Source organism: Lissotriton vulgaris, chromosome 9, assembly GCF_964263255.1.
Source record: "Lissotriton vulgaris chromosome 9, aLisVul1.2, whole genome shotgun sequence".
NCBI classification, from domain to species: Eukaryota; Metazoa; Chordata; class Amphibia; order Caudata; family Salamandridae; genus Lissotriton; species Lissotriton vulgaris.
Window position 1 is genome coordinate 1,179,722,015 of NC_141697.1, and position 8,254 is coordinate 1,179,730,268.

Sequence of the window (8,254 nt, forward strand, 5' to 3'; positions counted from 1 at the left end):
CCCCCAGGAGTCAGGAGCCAATGCATCACTTTGTTTTTCCGGCACCTTCCCTTCCCTTCGCCTGTTTCGTCTTTGAATGTTGATGCATCCAAGGTACTTTGTGCTAACAGAAACATATCCATAGATTTCTATGGACTGAACTTATTTAACCTTTGAAAAGTGATATCTTTATTGGTGTGTGTTGCATATTTGTCATTGTGATCTTGTTTTATTCAGATAAATATTGGCCATTTTTCTAAACTGGTGCGGACTCCTGTTGTAGTGTTTTCACTGTGTTACTGTGTGTAGGCACAGATGCTTTACACTTTGCCTGTGAGACAAGCCTGACTGCTGGTGCCAATCAACCAAGGGGGTATGGAGGGGTTATGTTAGCTATGTGACTCCCTTTCCCTGACTAGAGTGAGGGACCTTACTTGGACAGGGTGCAAACCACTGCCAACAAGAGACACCATTTCTAACATCCCTCCAGCACGGCCTAAAAGGCCTGCAGTAGCTATCAGGGCCTGGAGACAAGCATGCACTTGTGGTATAGAGTTATCTTTCACATATGTCAAGAAGGGGTTCCATATTTTGGCAAACCTCAACTTTGTGTTTCAAACCCTGGCTGTCAAACTCTCCATAGCATATATATCCTGAATCTTGGCCCACTAAAATGCCATAGTACGGATCACTGGCCCTTTCAATAGGGCCACAGTCTTCTGGCCAGCACAAAATGTGTGATCAGTTTACCTGAAGGGGGTGGGGATTGAACGTAACTTGTAGGATCTCAGCGATTTGGTGAAGCACATGCTTCCAAAAATCAGCAATCACCGGGAATTCAAACCACATATGGATATATGTGCCCCAATTCCCACACCCACCTAGCAGTTGTCACTCATCCCGACCATATGAGACTGGCGAGCCATGCTGAGATACCAGCGCAGGAGCAATTATTAAGCACTTTCTTGAAATTGGATACACATAGAGGTCTTAGCCCCCTTATTGCGCCCCAGTCACCCTCGTCGATGTCCATACCCAGACCCTGCAACCATTGTACGATATATGCAACCTTCATCTAGGAGGTTTCCAATGCTCTATAGAAACATGAAATCACTTTCCCCTTTTCTCCTCTAGTCAGAATATCTTCTAGCAAATGTGTCTCCTGTGTCTTCTCCCGGAGAGTGGTGACCTGGTGAGCCCAATGGGTCAGCTGCGTTACCCTATACAAGTCAATACAATGTAATGAGAAGTTGGCCGCACACTGGTCTCTGTTTACATACATATAAGTCTTGAACAGTGAGGTCTGCACCGCTACTCCACCTGCGGAACCTCCTATCCAGCATCCCCGGGGAAAGTCTGGGTTGCTAACAGTAAAAGCCTAAACTGACGAGTGTGGGCACCTGTCTCCAATAATGTTGGGGGGCAAGGGCAAGCACAATAAGCTGCCATCAAAGGGAAGTGTACTTAGCGATATCCATGGTAAATTCTTAAGCAGGAGGTTGCACAAGAGCTGTTCTAGTCGAACCCATGGCTTAGCTGGGTCAGAGATCCAGTCCTACACTGGATCGATTTTGGCAGCCATAATATAGAGGGTCAAAATCAGAACTCCAAACCCACCCTCCCATGAAGAACCCTAACCAAGTATAGAAGTTGTGATCAAAAGTTCATTTTGAGACAGTTGACTCTATGCATCCAAGAAATCTCTAACTGACCCCATCTTTAGAGGTCCTTAAAAAGAGTTGTCCAAGATATAGGGCCATAAATGTAGGCCCAACTTCGCTAGGGACAGGAACTTGGTCAGAAACAGCCAGTTCACTCGATCAAATGTTTTCTCTGCATCCAAATACAAGAGAAGCATCTGCACACCGTCTGTTGTGGCGCATTTACTCGCATTAAGTGCTAGACAAATGTTGTCCCTGGTCTGTCTATTCCTAATGAAACCACTCAGAAGCGAGGATGTAAGGGTAGGCCAGATCCAAGCCAAGCGATTCACCAGGAATCTTAGTGAATATTTTGACGTCACTGTTTAAGAATGCAATCAGTATATATGACTGCCATTAGTTGGGGATTTGGAGGGCGTCAGTATTTTAGAGAGCATAGACTCCATCATTGTTGGGTTAATCAAGCCAGTGTCCAAGAAAAAATTAAAGGCCTTAGTTAAATGAGGACCAACAACTCCCTGGAAAACTTGTAAAAAGAATCTGGGAACCTGTCGGGCCTGGGGCTTTTATTTTCGGCAGAGACCTCAAAGTGGCCCTCACCTCTCTCCGTAATGAGGGAATCCAGTTCCTTCCCAACCACAACAGGGATATCCAGAAAGTGTAGGGGTGCTAGCTACTCGCCTTGCTTAGCTGAGACCGGGGTTTCTTCATGACACAGCTCCCTATAAAAGGAGACACAAGCATTGCTAACATCCGCGTCGGAGGTCAAATAAGATCCCTTCCCAGTCGTGAACCCCTATATGTAATTCTTGGCCCACACTTGCCTAATCTTATAAGCCAACAATCTGTTGGCCTTGTTCTCTTTCTCATAATATAGGTGTTTGGTCTCCAACAACTTATAGGCCGCATCTTTAAAAGTTGCAAGGTTCTTTTTCTAGGTTGAGGATTGTATCTTCTACTTCTCCCTTTTGGAGTTTCCGTAGATAGAAAAGGGCAGTAGTGTGCACTATAAAGTCTCCCTCATCCCTGCCGTGACCACATCCCAAATAATGGCCCAGGAGAGATCCTCGGTAAGATTCTCAGCAAAACAACGCTCAAGTGCCTCTTTAATGTTGGAACATGGAACTGGATTGAGGAAAGCAATCTTGTTCATTTTCCAGGGACAGTATGACTGAGATTTCAGAGGCATGGTTAAAAGCTATAAAGTGACAGGCGCGTGGTCCGGCAAAATCTGGGTCCCAACAGTTGCGTTGTTTACTCTAGACAACAGGGTGGCAGAGATCAGAAAAAAATCGATTCAGGAATACGATTTGTGTACATTCCTAAAAATAGGAATCTATTTTGTCTATTTGATCTTGGAGATGTTTACAGCATCTTTCAAGCTCATGGACCATAGTTTTAAGAACTTTTGATTCATGCTTCTCTTCAGTTATTGCTGTCTCTGGGTCATCCACCCTGTGGTTGATCTGCAAATTCTGATCCAACTTAGTAACTGTGGGCCCGATTCACAAAAGAAACCGAGACAAAATCCTAACTTTGAGACTTTTGGTATTCACAAAGGGCATTTAGAGGTACTAAAGTTAGGATTCCTAACTTTAGTACTCCTAAATGCATTTTGCGAATTCCAAAGTTCGTAAAGTTAGGATTTTGTCTCAGATTACTTTTGTGAATCGGGCCCATTGTTTTTAAATTCTTTTTTATCTCCCTCAAGTCTTTGCGGAATACCTTCATCATTTCACAGATGTCAGCCTTGGTCACCAAAGCTGCCCCATCAGGCATCGCCGATTGGGAAAGAGCTGGCATCATCATGTCCACCATGCCCGGGGCACTGTAGTTCCGTGGTTTGAAGGTCCATGGTTCGGTGGTTCCGAACCCGTTCAATAAAGGTCGTCGGAAATAGATGATTTTGGTGTCAACGGACCGCAAATCACGAGTACGGTATGTACGAGTGTTTTCGCATTAATCGATCAATGAGAACACCACGTATTTAGAGATTTTGTTCAAACCTTTGGGTTCCATTTTGTGTGTGGCAGCCATTTTGTGTGGTTGCCCTCACATAGGCCGATGACTGCGGCCGAACGAGTCTTTGGGACACGTACACCTTAGCTGACTTCTGAATGACCTGGCCGAACTGACTCCCTTGCCCGAGGCTGACCTCGTTGAGCCAGTTCCTTGTTAAGCAGCTGGTCAGATAAAGATCGAAGAGCAGGACATGCCAGAGTTCACAGTACACTGCACCTACCTTTCTATCTTGCCACTAATCTGTTTCTGCTCCTTCCTTTACGACATCATCACTGGTTTGGGTTGAGGGTTTTATGATGGATTTGTCCGGCCTGACTGAACAGGATATTGGAATGTGCTTGGTCATTTCTGGTGGGTTGGACGACGGAAAGTGGGATTGTCGTCATACGCTACCTTTAAAATGTCATGTTTCTATTGGTCAGTTTGTATGAACCCAATGCTAATTTGGAACGTTGCCTGAGGCTTGATTTTTGGCATAAAAGACCATGCTCCGCTCATTGAATTTGTGCAGTCTCCAGCGAACCACCCGTGTTGTGCTTCGTAGACCTCTGTTCCTGGTTGCAGCCAATAAACTTTGGTCTTTGACATCATCAAGAAGTGTTCCGTGTCTCTTTTTGCCAAGGCAGGGGAACTCGAAGGCATTGGGCGTTTTCCCTGAGTTCTAAAACCAGGTCCTTCAGTTGGCGCCCAATGTAGGGCGACTTCAGCGGTACTGGTCCAAGCCTGAAGATCGTGGAGAGCTTCGTGTGAAAATTCTGGAGGAAGGCCAACCACTTCATCGACCCCTGTATGTCGTTGTGGTCCGAAAGTCTTTGCTACGAGGCTCCCCGCTTTCCGACAGCTACGAAGGACTGATGCCCTGACTGTCGCCCTGTCTTGGAGCCTTAGACGTTTGTAGAGCGAGACGATTGACGGGTCTTCTGGTGACGCCATCGACATTTCAGTCAAGTATGAGTGGAGCGTCTCCTAGTCCTTAGTTTGTTTTGGTATCCCTGTAGTGGATCGCTTTGATTTGGTACCTGCAGGCCCCAAAGCCAAGGGACTCGTGTATTCGCGAGACTATCGTTTTGAGATTTCCCTTGTAGTTTGAAGCTAGACTAGTGAGCAAGATGCCTGGTCTTAGCAGACTTGGAAAGTTGTTTAGTTGTGGTTGTTCTAAGGATTCCCGGTTAGAGGATTCGTGTCCGGTTCCTCCAATTGGAACTCCTACATATGAATTAACCGTGAAGCATGGTGTGGGCCCTATTGGTTATAATGAGATCTGGGTGAAGTATACGAGGAAAGACGGTGTCCTACAGTGGCCCCATTACGGTAGTTTTGAAACTGAGATTCTAGATAATCTCAAAGTGAAATTGTTTAAGAAGAAAGCCCGGACGGCAATGTTTGACTCTTTCCGCATATGGCGCAAAGAAGCCAAACAGAAAGAAATTAAATTAGCGAAGAAGAATAAACGAGAACAAGGTATGTCTGCTATTGCGTACAGGGATAATGAGGAAGAGCAAGAGAGCGAACATATGCTTAGAGTTAAGAAGTTAGCGGTAGATAGATGCTGCCCAGTTTTGCCGCTTAAAGAACAGGAAGAGAAGAAAGATCTTGCGAAAGATCCTTTAATGTCGCATCTATTGAGTTCGCCACCCCCTTATGCACAGAGTGCTACGGCACTACCGCCACCAGTTGTGGCTGTCCAACCTCTGGTTGTAGTGCCACCTGTAATTCCTCCACAGCCAGCTCCTCTTCCGTTGGCTACGGTTCCTTTGGCGCAGCCTCCGCAGGGGCTGCCAACTTTGCTTCCTTCTTCGTCTTCTACTCCTACGCCTATCTATAATGCTCCGTCTGTTCCGACTTTGGATTCTTCTACTATTGTTCCATCTTCTCTTATTCTTCCATCGTTTCCTTCTACTAGACAGAGAATGACTGCTGCTTTTTCTTGTTTCCTTTCTCCTTTGTTGGGTCAATTGGGTATGTCTCCTGTTAACGAGACAATCACGTAGTCAGTTGCCTGATACAGATGAGCGTACAGTTTTGGATCATATGGCGCGTAGATGGGTTACGTATACTTCCCAGTATGATCTTGAGGGTAATATGGATGTTTTTCGTCAATGGAAAGCACCAAAGCAACGGTACGTCTTTGAAATGATGTGTGTGTTCCTCCATGAACAATGGGTTGACGAGCTAGGTAAGGCCCCTGAAGAATTGTATCGAGTGCGTTCCGAGTTTGCGAAAGGGACCATTGTGAGTCTCCATGACGTTGAGAGAGCAAATGCGACGTTGTTGTCATTCCATAATAATGCCCCTTCTGAGCGATTGTTTGAGCCTGATTCGTCAGTTAGGAGAAAAGCGCGTCAGTATCCGATGCGTGAGGTTCCTCCAGTTTGGAGACCTGCTGATCCCAATGCGCATCCACCTGTTGTTGCGCACTTTCAGCGAGTATGGGTACATTTTCCCTTTTGTGGAGGAAGTTCCATCTTATTTAAAGGACAGTAGGGACTTTATAAACAAACTCAAGAACTTTGTTTGGAATGATAATTATTTGTTCATCACACTGGACGTGTGCAGTTTGTACACATCAATCAAACATAGCAATGGGGTTGAGGCATGTTGTATGTTCCTGAAGAGAAGGTCTATCTCATATTTGGACCATACGGAAATGATTATTCAAATGATGCAGTTTTGCCTCGAACAGAACTATTTTGTCCTTAATGAGACATACTACCGCCAGTGTCAAGGAACAGCAATGGGAACTTGTTTTGCTCCCAGCTTTGCTAATTTATTCATGGCAGGCTGGGAGCAACAAGTGGCCAGGACCAACGCGTTGTACCGCAGCCATGTGAAAATTTGGCTGCGGTACATAGACGACCTATTTATCATCTGGGATGGTCCGAGCAACCTTGCTGAACTATTTATCAAGGAGCTCAACAGAAATGACCTCAACCTAACCCTAGAAGGCAAAATCAGTGAATCAAAGGCAGTTTTCCTGGATTTAACTGTGGAAGTCTCTGTGGGTAAACTTGCAATGAAATTGTTCCGCAAGGAAACCGCAGGGAATACCTTTCTTCATGCGGAAAGCAGTCATCCCAGGGCACTGATCGAAAGCATTCCATTTGGCGAGTTCCTCCGGGCTCAGAGGAATTGCAGCAGGGACTCAGATTTTGTCCAGGAAGGGGAATGTATGAAAGAACGTTTCAGGGAGAGAGGTTATAAACAAAGTGTCATAGAACATGCATTTGAGAAGGCAAGTAAAATTAGCCATCTGTCTCTACTGACCCCAGAACAGATAAGTGGAAGTGAAGAAAATGAAACTATTAGATTCATTTCCACCTTCCACTCTAAACCGTGGAAAGTTCAAAAAAGCCTGAATAAACATTGGAAAGTTCTTAGGACAGAACCTACTCTGAATGATGTTCTGAAAGAGAGGCCATGTGTTACCTATCGCAGAGCAGATACACTTAGAAGAAAGGTAAGCCAAAATGAGGTCAGCATGCCAAAACCTACTACCTCTAATATTCAGGGCTTTTACACCTGTATGAAGTGCAAAGCCTGCAGGTATAGCACAAATGTAAAAAGAGTATACTATCCAGTGGAAGATAAAGAAAAAAATATTGAGAAACATCTCACTTGCCTATCGGAATACTGTGTATATGTACTAACGTGCCCCTGTCCTAAGCAGTACGTAGGGAGCACTATGTTCCCTGCAAAAACCAGGATTTTACATCACATGAGGGCTATTCAGAACAAAGAACAAAATTCACCTGTTGCTCGACACTTTGAGGAACTACACTGCAGCAATCGTAACCTTCTCAAATTTTTCGTAGTTGACAAACTACCTCAAATGAAGAGAGGGGGAGATAAGATTCGCAAGCTGCGACAGCTAGAGAACAGGTACATTATAAATCTGGATACCCGGATTCCGGGGGGCCTCAACTCTGAGGAAGAAATGGTTTGGCACCTCGGAGAGTAAGGGTTAGAAAGACTTCTCTTTCCAAAATCTTTTCTTTTTTTTTCTTTCCTTATCTGTTATGTAACTACCTCTAATGAATTTTAATATGGTTCTTTAATATTGTTCTTGAGTATGCTAGTACTGCTGCACGGTGTTGATACACATTACATGCTCTAGGACTCCTGCTATACAACGTATTTTAACATTTTTCTTTATAGAATCACACTGTTATCACAATGATAGAGGATGTATAATTCAAACTGTTTGGGACAGACATTGGCATTTTCTTAATGTATTGGCATGGAGTATGCAAATCTGACAGGCTGTATCCCTCTTTTTTGTTTTTTCCTGCTGATGCACAGGATCATGAAGATATGTTACCTGAAGAAAATAACTTTTGGATTCCTGTTTTGTGAGAACGCGTGAGATTCCTTGGAAATTGCCCTAAAATATCCCACTGGGGAAGAGATAAGCATTCGTTTTGAGTCTCTGACGAGCATACAAGTTGGAGAAATAGGTCCAGTTATTTTGGGTGGAGTGACCCGCACTCAATGATTTATGAGGTTATCATGCTTTGCACAGGTATTATAAATTATTGCTTAATGGACTATGGTCACTCGGCCTTCAATTTGAAACAGTTGCTGATTTATATTTT